General features: G+C 42.6%; 1 protein-coding gene across 5 annotated transcripts in view; it reads left to right on the top strand.

The window, feature by feature from the left end:
• The first annotated feature begins 3,234 nt into the window (after positions 1 to 3,234).
• SH2D3A (SH2 domain containing 3A) overlaps positions 3,235 to 16,609 on the top strand; it is a 31,612-nt gene continuing 18,237 nt past the window's right edge. For 2 of the 5 annotated variants that reach the window (XM_033924521.1, XM_033924526.1), the window contains exons 1-2: positions 3,235 to 3,324; positions 8,196 to 8,646. The gene's annotated coding sequence lies outside the window, so the exon portion shown is untranslated. The remainder of the gene's footprint in view (positions 3,325 to 8,195; positions 8,647 to 16,609) is intronic. The other 3 variants (XM_033924523.1, XM_033924524.1, XM_033924525.1) reach the window with 3 other exon arrangements.

Raw genomic sequence — 16,609 nt, forward strand, 5'->3', positions numbered from 1 at the left:
GTAGTTGAGGAGAGGGATGAGACAGCAGTGGAGGGCTCTGGGGTCAACAGCCTGAAAGTTCCTGAATGTGTTACTAGCAATTGGCCGGATCTGGGGTGTAGGGTGGGAGTTGGTTGGGAGGACTAGGATTGGGGTTGAGGTCCCCAGTGGAAAGCAAGAGAAGGAGGAGGAAGGTACGGGGGAGGGGAGGGGACCTTGCAAGGAGAGAGGGGACCTTGCAGTTCTGTGCGGTTTAACAAAGAGGATTGTATAAACACAGTGACATATATATCAGTCTTCCAAAAATTTCTTAAACAAATTAGCTTTCAACAATTTCCTAAAATGCAAATAAGAAGTGGAGCCAGCCAATAAATGACTAATTCAACATTCCAGCTGGATAATAAATGCTGAAAAAATATGACAAATGCGCAACCACTAACAGTTGGAAAAGCAAAAAATGCCGTGGTACTCAATATGCAACTATGATTGGCAAATGGACATTTCTCCACTAAATAGATGGGAAGAAGACATTGTAAGACTTTGTAACATATACACCCAAACTTAAAAAGTGCTGGCATCGACAGGAAGCCACTGTAACGCCCTGTAATAAGGTATTATATGATCTCTCTTCTTTGAAGCTGAAAATGAATCGAACAGCAGCATTTTGCAGTGGTGTAATTTGATAAAACGCTTATAAGGGTGAGCGGCGCCCTCTTCCCTTTCCCTTTTTAACTTATCTGACGTGCATGCTCATGTCTGTGTCGGCGCGCCCTTTGATGTCATTTCCTATGTGCGGGCCCAAGAGCACCGATGCCGACATGGGCAACCTCACACTGGGGAAGTAAAAAGGGTATGGGGGAAGGCAAGGGGGGTGCCATACCCTTAGGAAGACCGTGGCTGGGGCAGACTGCACCCCCCTTTTACCATGCCACTGGTGTTTTATATAATTCATAATCTATAGAGACTTTCATGGTAACCTGCCTAATGAACAATATGAGAATAATCCAAAATACTTACGAACAAAGACTGTACCAATAACCTAAATGAGGTCACATTAAAATATGATCTAATTGCCCGTAATTTCCAAAACGCAGAAAAACTTTTCCAAACCAAAGCACTCATAGCTAAGTTCTTATTTCTTATTATATCCTGCCCTCCCCAAAGAGCTCAGAGTGGGTTATAAGTTGAGTAAGATTGGCGTCTGGCGCTCTGGAGTTGGAGAGAATGACAGGGGGTATTTGCAGGCATGTTTCCTCCTGGGAGTGGAGCGATCTATTCAGGGCATTTGGGAGAAGCTTAGCTGCCATCCAAGTAGACTCCTAGAATTTTAATGGTAGGAATAAAAGGCTATAAAATCCCATTCCATGTTACATTTTCTTCAATATGTTTAGTTGGTGAGGCCAAAAAGAATTTTGTTAGTTTTCATGCTTTAAATATTTTTCCCCTAGTTTAAGGTGCTTAAACAGATCAAATGCATATCCCTCTTCCAGAAAACAAGAGACTGATCTCTCACTTACTCATCGGAGTATTCTCCAGTATCTCTGACCCACATCCTGATGCCACAGCAAACAGTTCAAGTCACGTTATGTCCTCCAAGGGGATGAACGCAGACCTTAGGTAAATGGGTCTATAGACCCCCTGTACATCAAGGAAGAACGCAACCCAGATCCAAGAGAAATCCAGACCAGAAATAATAATAATAATAATAATTTTATTCTTATATACCGCCAAAGCCATAGAAGTTCGAGGCAGTTTACAGCAAGAAGTGCTGGACAATCAGCTAAGAGGTTACAGTCAAAGTCAGCGAAGAGGTTACAATCAAAGACAGCAATACAATCTTACATAATGAAGGAATATGAAAGCTATATAGTTCATTAGGGTTACTGGTTGAGTAAGCAGAGCTGAGTAGATTCTTAGTTAACAAATCGATTGAACAAGCTCGTTTTTACCAGTTTTCTAAAATTGAAGTAGGATGATGAGAGCGTGAAAACGTTACTAAGCCAATCGTTCCATTTGCCTGCCTGGAAGGCAATACACTGTCATGGCCACTTGATGGCGCTGTGCCTCTACTAGAAGCCCACAAAGTGCTCTAGGTCTAGAAGTGTGACAAGCTCTAGGGGTGAGGAGGACAGTAAAGCTGATTCTAGGCTTTATTGTGGGGAGTTGGAGAATGAGGAGGGTAGGAAGGCAGGGTTATGTGTCAGACTGAAAACCTACCTTTTTGATATAGCCTTTAATCCTTAACCCTACTCCTCTGCCCTCCAACTCAGCCCGCTGATTAACCATTCCCCTTAACTATATCCATGATATTCTGTTTGTCTGTCTTGCCAGTTTAGATTGTAAGCTCTTTCGAGCAGGGACTGTCTTCTCTGTGACTCTGTACAGCGCTGCATGCGTCTGGTAGCGCTATAGAAATAATTAGTAGTGTGAAGTTTCAGTCCTTGGGAAGCAGAGCTGAGATTGTGATGTCATAATGCCTCATTCCACCAATAAGAGCCAACCTCATTAGTGATGTCACAATGGCTTGATTGTCCTGTACTCCCCTCTGCCCTCCAACCCAGCCAGCAGATTAATCGTTTCCCCTTAACTGGATACATGACATCCTGTTTGTCTGTCTTGCCTGTTTAGATTGTAAGCTCTTTTGAGCAAGGACTGTTTTCTTACTCTTTGTGATTCTGTGCAGCGCTGCGTGCGTCTGGTAGCGCTATAATTCATAGTAGTAGTGGATGGGGGGAAGCATGTGAAGCCTCGGTCTTTTGATACCACTCTGCAGATAGGAAAGGTAGATCAGGGTGGGAGAGAGATTCAACCCTGCAATATTTCTCTTTGCAGCTGCGTGACTTAAGTGGGTTTGTGTATTGGGGGGGGGGGGGGTGGGGGGTGCATTCCTCTGTCCTGTGATGCCTTTGTGTATCACGGAAGGAGGAATTTTGGATTTCTCTCACATCTTTTCAGAAGTAGCTCAAGGTGAGTTCTAGTCATACACACTTGGTATTTCCTGACCCAGAGGGTTTACAATCTGAGTTTGTAACAGAGGCATTGGGAAGTTGCAGTGAGATTTGATCCCCTGGATCTCAGCCCACTGCTTTATCCAGTAGGCTAGTATGTAGGGGAGGAGGGGGCTGTTCTACACTGGGGAGGGGGGTTGCTCTATCCTCTGGGTGGGGTAGTTGATAGTGCTTTGAGCCGTCCCTCACCGAAGGAATGTCAGGAATGGGGGCGGGTAGGTCCGGAGAAAGGAGTGCCAGGGGCGGTACTGGGAACAGCACAGGGAAGATTTGGACACAGACAGGGTGCCCAGTGTTTAGGGAACAGCAGGTCAGAACAGAGGCAGGACGAGCTGAGGTAAGTCAGATGCAGTCACCTCCATTGCCAGAAACAGATCCTTAAGACCAGCAGAATCTGGTGCCCACAGACAAGGCCTGGCAGTGAGAATATAACTCGCCCAGAGCCCATGGGGGTCCTTGCCAGCAGCAGAGCTCATATTCACACACGCTCTGGTTATATGTTCATTATCCTGCAGGTCCTGAGTCTCTTTTGAATTCCTCAGTCAGGAGGAGAAGTTCAAAGCTGTTTATCTGGGTAAAATGTATCGTGTGAAACCTGTACTTTTCGGATGGGTTACCTGTAAACCCAGCAGTCCGTGGATGCGTTTAGCTCAGGGGAGTGCAGAAGTGGGTGTGTTTAACCCCCACTCGCCACCCCTTGAAGCATCAGGGGCAGTATGAACGTTCAGTTGCTAAGTGTGACAGGCAAATAACTTGGGCACTGGTCTTTGACCTAAGGGCCACCACGTGTCTGACCCAGCAGCGGCAATTCTTATGTTCTTTTTCTTAGATAGTAGGAAATATTAAATAATTGATGATGGAAGTTGGGATTTGCATTTATTTCTTAGAATTACATCCTCTCTGTTTCTTGCCTGCTTTAATTCCTTTTTTTTTTTTGGGGGGGGGGGCCGAGAGGGAGTTTCTTTGACTTGGCTGTATCAGATATAAACATGTCCTTGAAATGACGGCAGAGAAAACCAGCATGAGCCATCCAGTCTGCCCAGGGAGGTGGCCAGGGCTGTACCTGCCGCTCCCTGCAAGTTACCTTCCCTGCTCTTTTTTTTGTTGTTTCTTTTGCTTTTCTGTTTATTTGGTGAGTTATTTACGTTATACTTTGATGGAAATGTGCTATATTTGTATTCCATCCTCTTGCCTTTCTTTGTGTCTGTAGGCCATTAACCATTTTTATGAAGGTGATGCACAGCTGCTTCAGCTCAACATAAATTTACAATTTAATTAACAGAAAATTACCAAATAAGAATAAATACAGGCAATGAGGTGTCAGAAATATAAAACATTATATGTTAAGATTTTGTCCCGCCCTTGCTCATGATACTGTCGAGGGAGGTGATGGCATCTTTCCATGCCTGATCTAAAAGCCAGTTTTCTATGCCGTTAAGGTAGGTCTTTTCCTGTCCTCAGAGAGCTTACGACCTTTGTACCTGTAGTGATTGGGGAGCGAGTGACAGACAAACTCACAAGGAGCACCAGAGTACGAGAAGCAAGATTTTAACTTGGCTTTCTTGGATCTCGGTCCAATACTCGGACCCTCACTTTCCCAGGAAGCTGAAATAATTCAGCTGGTTAAATAATTTGGTGATGCATCCTCTATCAGGCCCTCAAAAAAAGGTAAATTCGCATTTTATGCAGACAAGAGAGAGTTCTGTGCCTTGATAAGAGATTTCTACATGCACCTCTCTGTTCTACATGTAAAAAATGCTTTAAAAAGTTGCCCCCATAGGGAATAGGAGAAAAAATTGTGCCCAAAGCTCTTCCATGAAGACAGAGGTATTAAAGCAACAGACGAGTAGGTAGCTTTACAAAAATCAACTCCTACCCTCTTTCCCTAGCACTGCACAAATTTATTCCTGCAATGTGTATTTTATAACTGTTGATCCCACTGAAATTTCACCTTCCCTGAGGCCCAAAGAAGCCCATGCCTTTCTTATATATACACAGAGTAAACACTGAGGACAGATAAAAACCATACAGCCTATAACTAGGGTAACATGGCTCCAGAAAAAGGAGGACGGATTGAGACATCTGGGTTTTACTGCCATTGCTTTCAGTAGAAGAAAAACCCGGATGTCTCATTCTGTCCTTTTTCTGGACGTAGTTGTGTTGGGGAGCTTCAAATGTTATTTTAGATAGGAGATTAGTAAAAATAATCGTAATATGAAAATGTCATGAGTTAATACAAATATATCAACTTATTTATATATTCAGTGGAATTCTCATGCACTCAGAAGTGTGTAATCTGGCCAAGACCTTAAGCTCTTGTACCCAAACCCACCGCCCAATCACTGCGCAAGGAATAATATTGTAACTTTTCATATAAATTAATTTGTTCATTTTTTTCAATAATAGTGTAGAAAAAACTATCACTTAGCTAACAAGCAGAGATTTTGAAACTTTTATATGACAGAACTAAATGTATTGCTACCACTTTGCCTGATACCTTTGGCATTTTGAAGTGTTAGAATCCCCAGTTTCGGGTTCCTTGACAAAGTTTGGGACCTTTTCACTTTTCAGAAGCTAAGTGATAGTTTTTTCTACACTATTATTGAAAAAATTAACAAATTGGGTGGTGGGTTTGACCTTCAAAATACTGAAAGGAATCGACAAAATAGAGCAGAGAAGATTATTTACATTGTCCAATTTGACACGGACAAGAGGACATGAAATGAAGCTAAGGGGGGGCAAGTTCAGGACTAATATCAGGAAGTTCTGCTTCACACAGAGAGTGGTTGACATCTGGAATACTCTCCCAGGGGAGATTATTGCGGAATCGACAGTCCTAGGCTTCAAAAGCAAACTAGATGCATATCTCCTTGAGAGAGGCATATAAAGATATGGTTGGCTATAAAATAAGCCAGGTGTATACCTAGCAGGGCCTCCGCGTGTGCGGATCGCCGGACTTGATGGACCGAAGGTCTGATCCGGAGATGGCGCTTCTTATGTTCTTATGTCTCCATCACCTCTTCTGGGAGACTGTTCCATGCATCTAACCACCCTTTCTGTAAAAAAGTATTTCCTTAGATTACTCCTGAGCCCATCACCTCTTAAATTCATCGTATGCCCTCTCATTCCAGAGCTTCTTCAAGTTTTATTAAAATTTGATAAAATCACTCATCTAGATTTCTAAGAGAATTACAATAAAATATTTCAGGGATTAAAAAAATACAACACAAATAACAGAATTAAAACATGGACATTTTGACTAATGGGAAACGAAAGGTTAAAAAGGTATGAAATACAATTGTAAAAGAAAAGAACATTTAAGGGAAGGACGAAAAGGTCCGGGAATGAGCCTGTGTTTCCTTGATAGTTGATAAAAACAGCCTGGAAATGAAGGACGTCGTAGTGTAAAAGTTTCTTTAAACAAATGACTTAAGTAAACCTTTAAACCGATCAAGATTCTTTTCAGTTCTCAGATTGGTGGGAAGTGAATTCCAATATTGTGGTGTGACAACAGAAAAGATGTCCTGGCGTTTGGTAATCCAAGATCAGATGATCTAAGTGTTCAGGATGGTTCATAAGGAACAAGAAGTTTATCAATCAATTTTGTTGTTAATAATGACATTTTATGAGAAATCCTATATTTCATTGAAAGCCAATGGGCCTTTTCCAACAGAGGGGTAATTTGTTATGATTTTGATGGCTGTATTTTGTATTATCTGAAGTCTCCTTAGTTCTTTTTGAGTAATTCCAATAAGTAATCTTTTGCAATAGTCTAATTTGGAGATCACCAATGAATTAATTAGAATATTTAGTGATTTAGGTTCCAAGAATTTTGATATTGACCGTATTAGTCGAAGTTTGAAGAAACAAGATTTGACCCACAACTAATATGTTCTTGAAAAGTAAGTTTATTGTCAAAGGTGACCCCTAAGATTTTTATGGATGTAACAAATTGAAGCGGATGAAAGAGACTCGACTCATGCGCATTTACATCACTTAGGTATTTAAACGTCTCTATCATATCTCCCCTCTCCCGCCTTTCATCTAAAGCATACATATTGAGATCTTTAAGTCTGTCCCCATACGCCTTATTATGAAGACCACACACAATTCCTCTGGACCGACTCCATCCTGTTTTGAAGGTGCGTCCTCCAGAATTGTACATAATATTCTAAATGAGGTCTCACCAGAGTCTTATGCAGTGGCATCAATACCTCCTTTTTCCTACTGGCCATACCTATAGCAAACATACCATTCATGGCAAAACTTACTGAAAAAATAGTTTTCCATCAAATCTCCGAATTCGTTGAGAAAACAAATGTACTTCATCCTAACCAAACTGGTTTCCATCACTACCATTCTACAGAACTTTCTTTGCTAGGACTTACTACTAAAATACTATACCATCTTGATCATCATCAATCAGTTCTGCTTATTTCCTTAGATCTCTCCTCTGCCTTCGATACTATAGATCACAGCCTGCTATTAACGTGACTTCATGAAATTGATGTATCCGACCAGGTCATGGACTGGTTTGTTTCCTACTTTACTGACAGATCATCTAAGGTCATTTTTAATGGCACATCGTCTGAACCTTTTTCCACCAAACACGGAATACCACAGGGTTCCATTTGTCACCATTGCTCTTCAATATCTTTATGTCGCCCCTTCTGACGGTGGGCCAATCTATTGGCTTCACCACATTTGCTTACGCCGATGATGTGCAATTAATCCATCCCATTGATCTCAACAATACAGAAGAGGTAGCATCCATTAACCATAAATTAGGAAAAATTAAATCATGGTTAGACTCAAATAAATTATCTCTTAACATCAACAAATCGAAACTCATGATTTTTCCTTTTAAAGAAGGAACAACGCTTCAGGCCCCCCTGAAGCTTGAATCGCTCCTCATCAAAATTGTCCCTACTCTAAAACTATTAGGAGTTACTTTTGACAGTAAATTTTCTTATCATTTTCACATTAGCATGGTCGTTCAGAAATGCTTCTTTGCCGTTACTTTTCCCACTAGGGAACTCTGCTCTGAGCATTAGAATCAGCCCCTGGTTTCAGTCTTTTGAAATATGAAATCTATTTTGTAAGATTGCTATTTCTTTTCGAAGTACACACACTCCTTCTTTATCTACACAACAGTTATACTCATCCGAGAAAGCCTTGTAATTCTTTTCCCCACTTTATGTCTTCCAGAGGACTCAAGTGAGGAAGGACACTTGTAAATCCCCCAGATCTTCAAAAGATGCCGAATGCTACATCTTTGTCACCAGCCGTTTCTTTTCAAAGCCTTCACGCCTCTGAGCATCACTGAAGTGACCAGATTTGATCCATCTGTAGACTGGAGAGAAAAGCAGATTCCTTTTCTATAACCATCTGGTTCCTGTCGATCTGTTAAGACTTCATCTTGAATCTCTGGTTCACTTAAAGGAGAATCTCACATTAGCTGTCTTCAACTTCATGGTGGGTCAGATGTACTGAAAGGAAACTAAAGAACTTCACCTATTACAGGTTACACAAATCTTTCCTTACCAGATGAGAGTAAATCTCTGAGCCACATGGTCTTTCATCTGCCCATCCACACTATCTACTCTTCTTCTCCCTAAGAGATCCAAGATAGCAACAAACGTCACTCCTCTAAGTCAGGGTATGTGGAGTATGATCGCAGTCTCTCAAATTTACCGCTAGCGTTTACTCTAGTAATTGCATTGTGCTAAAGAGTTCCCTCTGGAGTTCATAAGATGTAATGTGTATAGAGAGATGTCACCAAGTATTTCCCACAGAAGTGACTGGAATAACCTGTCAGGTTAGGTGATCTGGAAACAGCTGCCATGGAATATAAAAAGATTATGAGAACAGATTAAGACCAACAAAGTAACAAGCCCTCGTTCAGAAGGATCCCTTTGTTAATCTTCCAACATGATATGAATAAAAGTCTTGCTTTCAGATTCTACCTTCTGAAGGGATAACTCTGTCTGTCTAAGTCGACTTGTCATTTGGATTAAAGTTATATGGATAGGGGTAATAATTTATCCATATCTTTATGTTTTATTAACATATGATATACCACGTAAGCATATATGTTTGAATGTAGAAATAGCACTCGTGGTTAAAGACCAAACATTCAACAATTTGACTAATTCATATTTTTATACTACCTTTTGCGATATATAAATAAAGATTTATGTTATGTTATACGTGAATTCTGCCGTATATCTTTCAGCATTGCTGAAAGAAAGAAAGAAAGGATAGTAAAATTCCTAGAATCTTACAGGATCCAAGTTACAGGATTCGAGGCAACATGGTTTTACTAAAGGTAAATCGTGCCAAATGAATCTGATTTAATTTTTTGATTGGGTGACCAGAGAATTGGATCAAAGGCATATGCTAGATGTAATTTGCTTAGATTTCAGCAAAGCCTTTGACACGATTCCTCATAGAAAGCTCTTGAACAAACTTGACGGGCTAAAGTTAGGACCCCTATTGGTGAAAAGGATTAGAAACTGATTGACGGACAGATACCAGAAGGTGATGGTTAATAGAAGTCACTCGGAGGAAGGAAAAGTGAGTAGTGGAGTCCCTCAAGAATCAGTACTGGGGCTGATCCTATTAAATATGTTTGTGAGCGACATTGCTGAAGGGTTAGAAAGAAAGGTTTGCCTTTTTGCAGATGATACCAAGATTTGTAACAGAGCAGATACCGAGGAGAGAGAGGAAAACATGAAAAAGGATCTACAAAAGTTAGAGGAATGGTCTAATATCTGGCAATTAAAATTCAATGCAAAGAAGTGCATAGTAATGCATTTAGGGATTAGAAATTGGAAGGAGCCGTATGTGATGGGAGGTGAGAGGCTGATAAGCACGGATGGGGAGAGGGATCTTGGGGCGATAGTTTCTGAAGATCTAAAGGTGAAAAAACAGAGTGACAAGGCAGTGGCTATTGCCAGAAGGATGCTGGGCTGTATTGGGAGAGGTGTAACCAGTAGAAGAAAGGTGTTAATGCCCCTGTACAGGTCGATGGTGAAGCCCCACTTGGAGTATTGTGTTCAATTTTGGAGACCGTATCTGGAGAACATAAAAGACTTGAAGCAGTCCAGAGGAAGGTGACGAAAATGGTAGTAGGTTTGCACCAAAAGACATACGAGGAAAGACTGTAAGCCCTGAATATGTATACCCTAGAGGAAAGGAGGGACAGGGGAGATATGATTCAGATGTTCAAATACTTGAAAGGTATTAGAGTAGAACAAAATCTTTTCCAGAGAAAGGAAAATGCTAAAACCAGAGGGCATAATCTGAGGTTGAGGGGTAGTAGACTCATGAGTAATGTTAGGAAATTCTTCTTTACAGAGAGGGTGGCTGATGCCTGGAATGCGCTTCCAAGGGAGGTGGTGGAGAGGAAAATGGTAACAGAGTTCAAAAAAGCATGGGATGAACATAGAGGATATTGAAGAACTAAGGCCAGTACTGGGCAGACTTGCATGGTCTGTGTCCCATATATGGCCATTCAGTTGAGGATGGGCTGGGATGGTTTGGATGAGCTAGACTCGCAGGGGTGGGCAACTCCGGTCCTTGAGGGCCGGAATCCCGTCGGGTTTTCAGGATTTCCCCAATGAATATGCACGAGATCTATTTGCATACACTGCTTTCAATGCATATTCACTGGGAAAATCCTGAAAACCCGACTGTATTCCAGCCCTTGAGGACCAGAGTGAGCTTTGATAGAGACTCCAGTAGATAGAACCTAAGCACAGTACTGGGTTTCAGAAATATCTAAGAAGAAGGACCATTTCAATTATATCTTATGCACATATCCATTCACTAACTGTCATTACTCTATTATTTTCTATAAAACTTGTCTTCTAAAATCATATACCTGCGTGCCCCTCTTTCCTGTCCCCCACCCAGTAGCTTTTGAATCCTTCATTTGGTTTCATTCAATGACTCCAACTTACTCTTTCCACCCATCCCAACACCGGGAATCCTGTCTTTTTCAGTCAAACACACAAGCAGACATGTCCAGTTCAACTGAAATAGTCAAGATGTCACTGAATATTTTTTAAACTGGCCCGGCACTGGCTAGTGAGACTGGATAGTGGATACTGGCTTTTCGCCAGATCTTCCTACAGGGAATAAAAACGTTTTCAATGTTTAATATGATCATGTTACCCCACTGCTGATTAAATCCCATTGGCTTCCGATAAGCCATCGCATCACCTTTAAATTATTGCTTTTGGTGTTTAAAGCTTTAAACTTTAATGAACCCCAATTTATTAACAGATGGCTTATCCCTTATAGTACAACACGATCACTTCGTTCAACTTCATTTAATCTTCTTTCCGTGCCTTCAATTAAAATGATAGGAACTAGAAGACACGACATGTTCTCAGTTATGGCCCCACATTCATGGAATCTTTTACCACAATACATTAGAGAACTAAAAGATCTAACACTGTTTAAAAAAACGTTAAAAACCTTTCTCTTTAAAGATGCGTATTGATCTTAGGACACTAAAAAATCGATTATTTTTCAATTGCAACCTGGAGTTTTCTTTTTTTTAACAGCTATTATTACCCCTCTACTTGTTCTTCCCTTTTATGTTTTTTCTTCTCTTCTATCAAAAATTGTAACTATTCCCCTTCTTAACCACACATGTCTTGTAAGTCTTACCCACAAAATTATTTTAAAGTTATGTCTACACTCAGTTTGTTAAATTTTAACTAACAACAAATTTGTTTTTATGTCAACATTAACATTTTATTTGTTTAATTTTATTAATTTATGTTATTATTATTGTACATCGCCTAGTAATTTAAATAGGCGATTCATCAAGAATAAATAAACTTGAACTTGAAGGTTTTTTTTTCTTAATTTAAATTTTACAAATACTCTGGGAATTCCCCCCGTACCCCACCCCAATACCACAATCAGTTCACATTCCACTCCCTGTTATAAAACATAACTAGTAAGTAACCAAGTGTTTTGGGGGAAGTGACATGCTATGAGGACAGGCGTACCAATACAGTGAGTGATGGGTACCCTTCTCCTCCTCACCCCAGCAACCCTACCAGCACAAGAAGTAGCCCAAAAACTGAGACCAGAGAAACTGACCACAGTAAATCGAGAGTTTGAAGGTGCCTCAGGCCCTATTCAACAGACTTTATACAGTAAATAGAGAATTCTACAGATTCTCAGGCCACTGCCACTTTCTATCTGAGCACAAATCCATGCTAAGAAAGCCACTGAAATGTACTTCTCAGCTGCTCAAGAAACAGTTTTAAGAGTGCAAAGCAGGAAATGAACGGGAGGGGATAGGCCCAGGGCAGAGGCAAGGCACGAGCAGCTGCAAGAGTCTGCTCTTCTTGTTGTACATTGTATGAAATGATTCATATCCTCTCTCCTTAACCGTTTGATGCCTAATGTGGAAAAGCATCTCTGAGAAACCAGGATCTGGCAGCGTTTTCTTCCAAAGGGTTAAGCACTGGGCTCTCTCCTCTTTCCCCTGGTTAATGATCAACTATAAAGAAGCTGTCTGATTACACCAGAGTGCCTTGGTAGGAGGTGCTTGGGGGAGGAGAGACGATGACTTTGCTTCTAGGGCAGGATGCCTTTTCTTACCCAAATAAGGCCTCCCTAAGGATCCGTTCATATCAGAACTGAGAGAACACTCGGCTCCTGCAATCCCAATCTCTCCCAGTGGGAGGTACTATAGAGAATGGTACAGGGGCACGAGTGTGAGGGAGTGCAGAGGTCCTGCAGTCTCATCCTCTCCCGGGCACGATCTGCTATGACATATTGCTTTAAGGTTTAATCTATCACAAAGGAACATGGATTTTCCTCCATCTTAAGAAGAGATGAACAAGTTTTTTTAGTTCAAAATTTTTAATAATACATAAAATGCTTACACAAGAATACAATCAGAGATGCATAACGTTAGAAACAACAAACAGGAAAAACAACATAAGAACTGCCGCTGTTGGGTCAGACCAGTGGTCCATCGTGCCCAGCAGTCCACTCATAGGGCGGCCCTTTGGTCAAAGACCAGTTCTCTAAATGAGTCCACCCTTACCTGAGTACATTCCGGTTTAGCGGGAACTTGTCCAACTTTGTCTTGAATTCCTGGAGGATGTTTTCCCATATAACAGCCTCCGGAAGAGCGTTCCAGTTTTCCACCACTCTCTGGGTGAAGAAGAACTTCCTTATGTTTGTACGGAATCTATACCCTTTTAAATTTAGAGAGTGTCCTCTCGTTCTCTCTACCTTGGAGAGGGTGAACAACCTGTCTTTATCTACTAAGTCTATTCCCTTCAGTATTTTGAATGTTTCGATCATGTCCCCCCTCTGTCTCCTCTTTTCAAGGGAGAAGAGGCCCAGTTTCTCCAATCTCTCACTGTACGGCAACTCCTCCAGCCCTTTAACCATTTTAGCGCTCTTCTCTGGACCCTTTTGTGTAGTACCGTGTCCTTCTTCATGTGCAGCGACCAGTACTGGATGCAGTACTCCAGGTGAGGGTGCACCAAGGCCGGGTACAGCAGCATGATAACATTCTCCGATCTGTTCGTGATCCCCTTCTTTATCATCCGTAGCATTCTGTTTGCCTTTTTCGCCACCGCCGTGCATTGCGCGGATGGCTTCATCAACTTGTTGATCAGAACTCCCAAGTCTGTTTCCTGGGAGGCCTCTCCAAGTACCACCCCGGACATCCTGTATAGAGAATGACACGGTGGCGGTTACCCGTGGCTAGCCGCGTTTAGCCACAAGTAACCTGCTGAAACGGGGAAAGAAAAATAGCAGTCACTGCGGGGACGGGGACAAGCCATTCACCGCCCCGTGGAGCGGTGAATGGTCTTGTCTCCGCAGTGAGGCATCAAGGATCGCGCGGTCCCCGCAGCCCCTACCCGCTCGATCGATGGTAGCGTTTAGCCAGCTCCCTCCCTTCACCTCACCTTAGTTTGCAGGCTTTCTTTTTCGGCTACCTGCAAGCTTTCAAAGAGCTACGCACACGCGGCTGCTCAGTGTTCAATCTTCTGCTCTGATGCAACCGGAAACAGGAAGTTGCAGCAGAGCAGAAGATTGAACACTGAGCAGCCGCGCGTGCGCGGCTCTTTGAAAGTGTGCAGGTCGCCGAAAAAGAAAGCCTGCAAACTAAGGTGAGGTGAAGGGAGGGAGCTGGCTAAACGCTACCATCGATTGGGCGGGCGGGTGGGTGGGGGCTGCGGGGACCGCGCGATCGCGCATGTTCCCAGCTCACACTGGAAGGAGGGAGTGAAAGGGAAAAGGATTCTGGGCCAAGGGGATGAAGAGGGAAAGAAAAACCCACAGCAGGAAAGAAAGGGGAGGACAGGCAGGTGAGCCAGATGCTGGACGCAGTGGGGGGGGGGAAGAAAGAGGGAAAGAAGCTAGATGGGGTTGAAAAGAAGAGACACACTGGTATGGAAGAGGAAGATAGGGGAAATCTGGACACAGGAAGATAACAGAAAGAGGGGAAATTATGTGCATGGGGCATAGGGACAGAGACATAAAGGGGACATGCCATGGGGATGGTATATGGACACAGGGGGGGGGGGGGCAATGGCAGATACACAGGGGAGATATTAGAAATGGGAAAAATAGGAGCACAGAAGCGAGATGGTTTGTGGGGATGGGACAGGGACCGAGCTCCCAGGCTCCAGTGGCTTGCACAAATTACATTGTAACGTGCCACGAAAATAAGATGGAGGAAGGTAGATAGATAGGCCATGCAAGAGGAGCTGAAGAGTGGTAGAAAGTAACAGATGGTAAATGAGGGAGGGAAGGGTGAAAAGGAATAGAACAGACATTGAAGGAGGGTGGAGAGGAACAGACCTTGAAAGGAAATGTGGAAGACAGAGTGGGGAGAAGATGCTGGAAGGGAAGAAGACAGATGCCAGACTATGCGGGAGCGGAGGGAAGAAGATGGGTGCTAGACCAATTGGGGGGTGGTGAAGGGAGAGGCACAGTAACAGCAAATGGAAGACGCAGAGAGAAGACACACAGTGGATGGAAGGAATTGAATGAGAAGATGTGGAAAGCAGAAACCAGACAACAAAGGTAGAAAAAAAAATTATATTTATTTATTTATTTTTTGCTTTAGGATAAAGTAGTATATTAGTTGTGTTGATAAAAATGTATAAACAAAGCCCTGCCAGCTGAACATCTCTTTCTCTAGTTCAGCAGCAGGAACTTTGATTTATAAGAAAGGAATAAGCTAAATATTACAGTACTAAGGCTTATATGGATGCTGCGGGGACAGTGACGGGGCGGTGAATGGGATGGCAGTGGCGGTGACGGGGCGGTGCAGAGGATGGTGGGCCGGGGACGGGGCGGTGACAGGGACAGATTTTTTCCCCGTGTCATTCTCTAATCCTGTATTCGTGCAAGAGATTTTTGTTACCAACATGCATCACTTTACACTTATCCACTTTGAACCTCAATTGCCATGTCGCTGCCCATTTCTCGAGCTTGATTATGTCACATTGCAGATCTTCGCAATCCCCCTATGTCTTCACCACTCTAAATAACTTTGTATCATCCGCAAATTTAATCACCTTACTCATCGTACCAATGTCCAGATCGTTTATAAAAATGTTGAAGAGCATGGGTCCAAGCACCGAGCCCTGCGGCACCCCACTGGTGACGCTCTTCCAGTCCGAGTATTGTCCATTTACCCCCACTCTCTATTTCCTATGCTCCAGCCAGTTTTTAATCCACATGAGTATTTCACCCTCAATTCAATGGCTTGCAATTTTCCGAAGTAGTCATTCATGCGGAACCTTGTAGATCGCCTTCTGAAAATCCAGATATACAATGTTGAACGGGTCACCTTAGTCTATCTGCCTGTTTAATCCCTCGAAGAAGTGCAGCAAGTTCGTCAAACAGGATCTGCCTTTGCTGCAGCTGTGTTGGCTGGTCCTCATCACATTGTGTCCGTCAAGGTGATCAATGATGTGGTCCTTTATCAGTGCCTCTACCACCTTTCCTGGTACCGAGGTCAGACTCACCGGTCTATAGTTTCACAGATCTCCCCTCGAACCTTTTTTGAAGATCGGCATAACATTCGCCACCTTCCAGTCTTCCGGAATCTTTCCCGATTTGATCGACAGATTGGCTATTAGTTGAAGCAGTTCAGCTATAGTCCCTTTCAGTTCCTTGACGATCCTAAAACTGAAGAAAAAAGTTGAGAAAAGGGGCAGCTACAATAACCTGAATAATCAGTTGAGACATAAGAATAGGCTTACTGGGTCAGACCAATGGTCCATCAAGCCCAGTAGCCTGTTCTCATGGTGGCCAATAAAGGTCACTAGTACCTGGCCAAAACACAAAGTGTAGGAATATTCCATGCTACCACTCCAGGGCAAGCAGAGGCTTCCCCCCATGTCTGTCTCAATAACAAGACTATGGACTTTTCCTCCAGGAAATTGTCCAAACCTTCTTAAAACCAGCTAAACTATCCACTCTTACCACATCCTCTGGCAACATGTTCCAGAGCTTTACTATTCTCTGAGTGAAAAAATATTTCCTCCTATTGGTTTTAAAAGTATTTCCCTGTAACTTTGAGTGTCCCCTAGTCTTTGTAATTTTTGACGGAGTGAAAA

The sequence above is a fragment of the Geotrypetes seraphini genome, chromosome 16 (genome assembly GCF_902459505.1).
Source record: "Geotrypetes seraphini chromosome 16, aGeoSer1.1, whole genome shotgun sequence".
In the NCBI taxonomy this organism is placed as follows: Eukaryota; Metazoa; Chordata; class Amphibia; order Gymnophiona; family Dermophiidae; genus Geotrypetes; species Geotrypetes seraphini.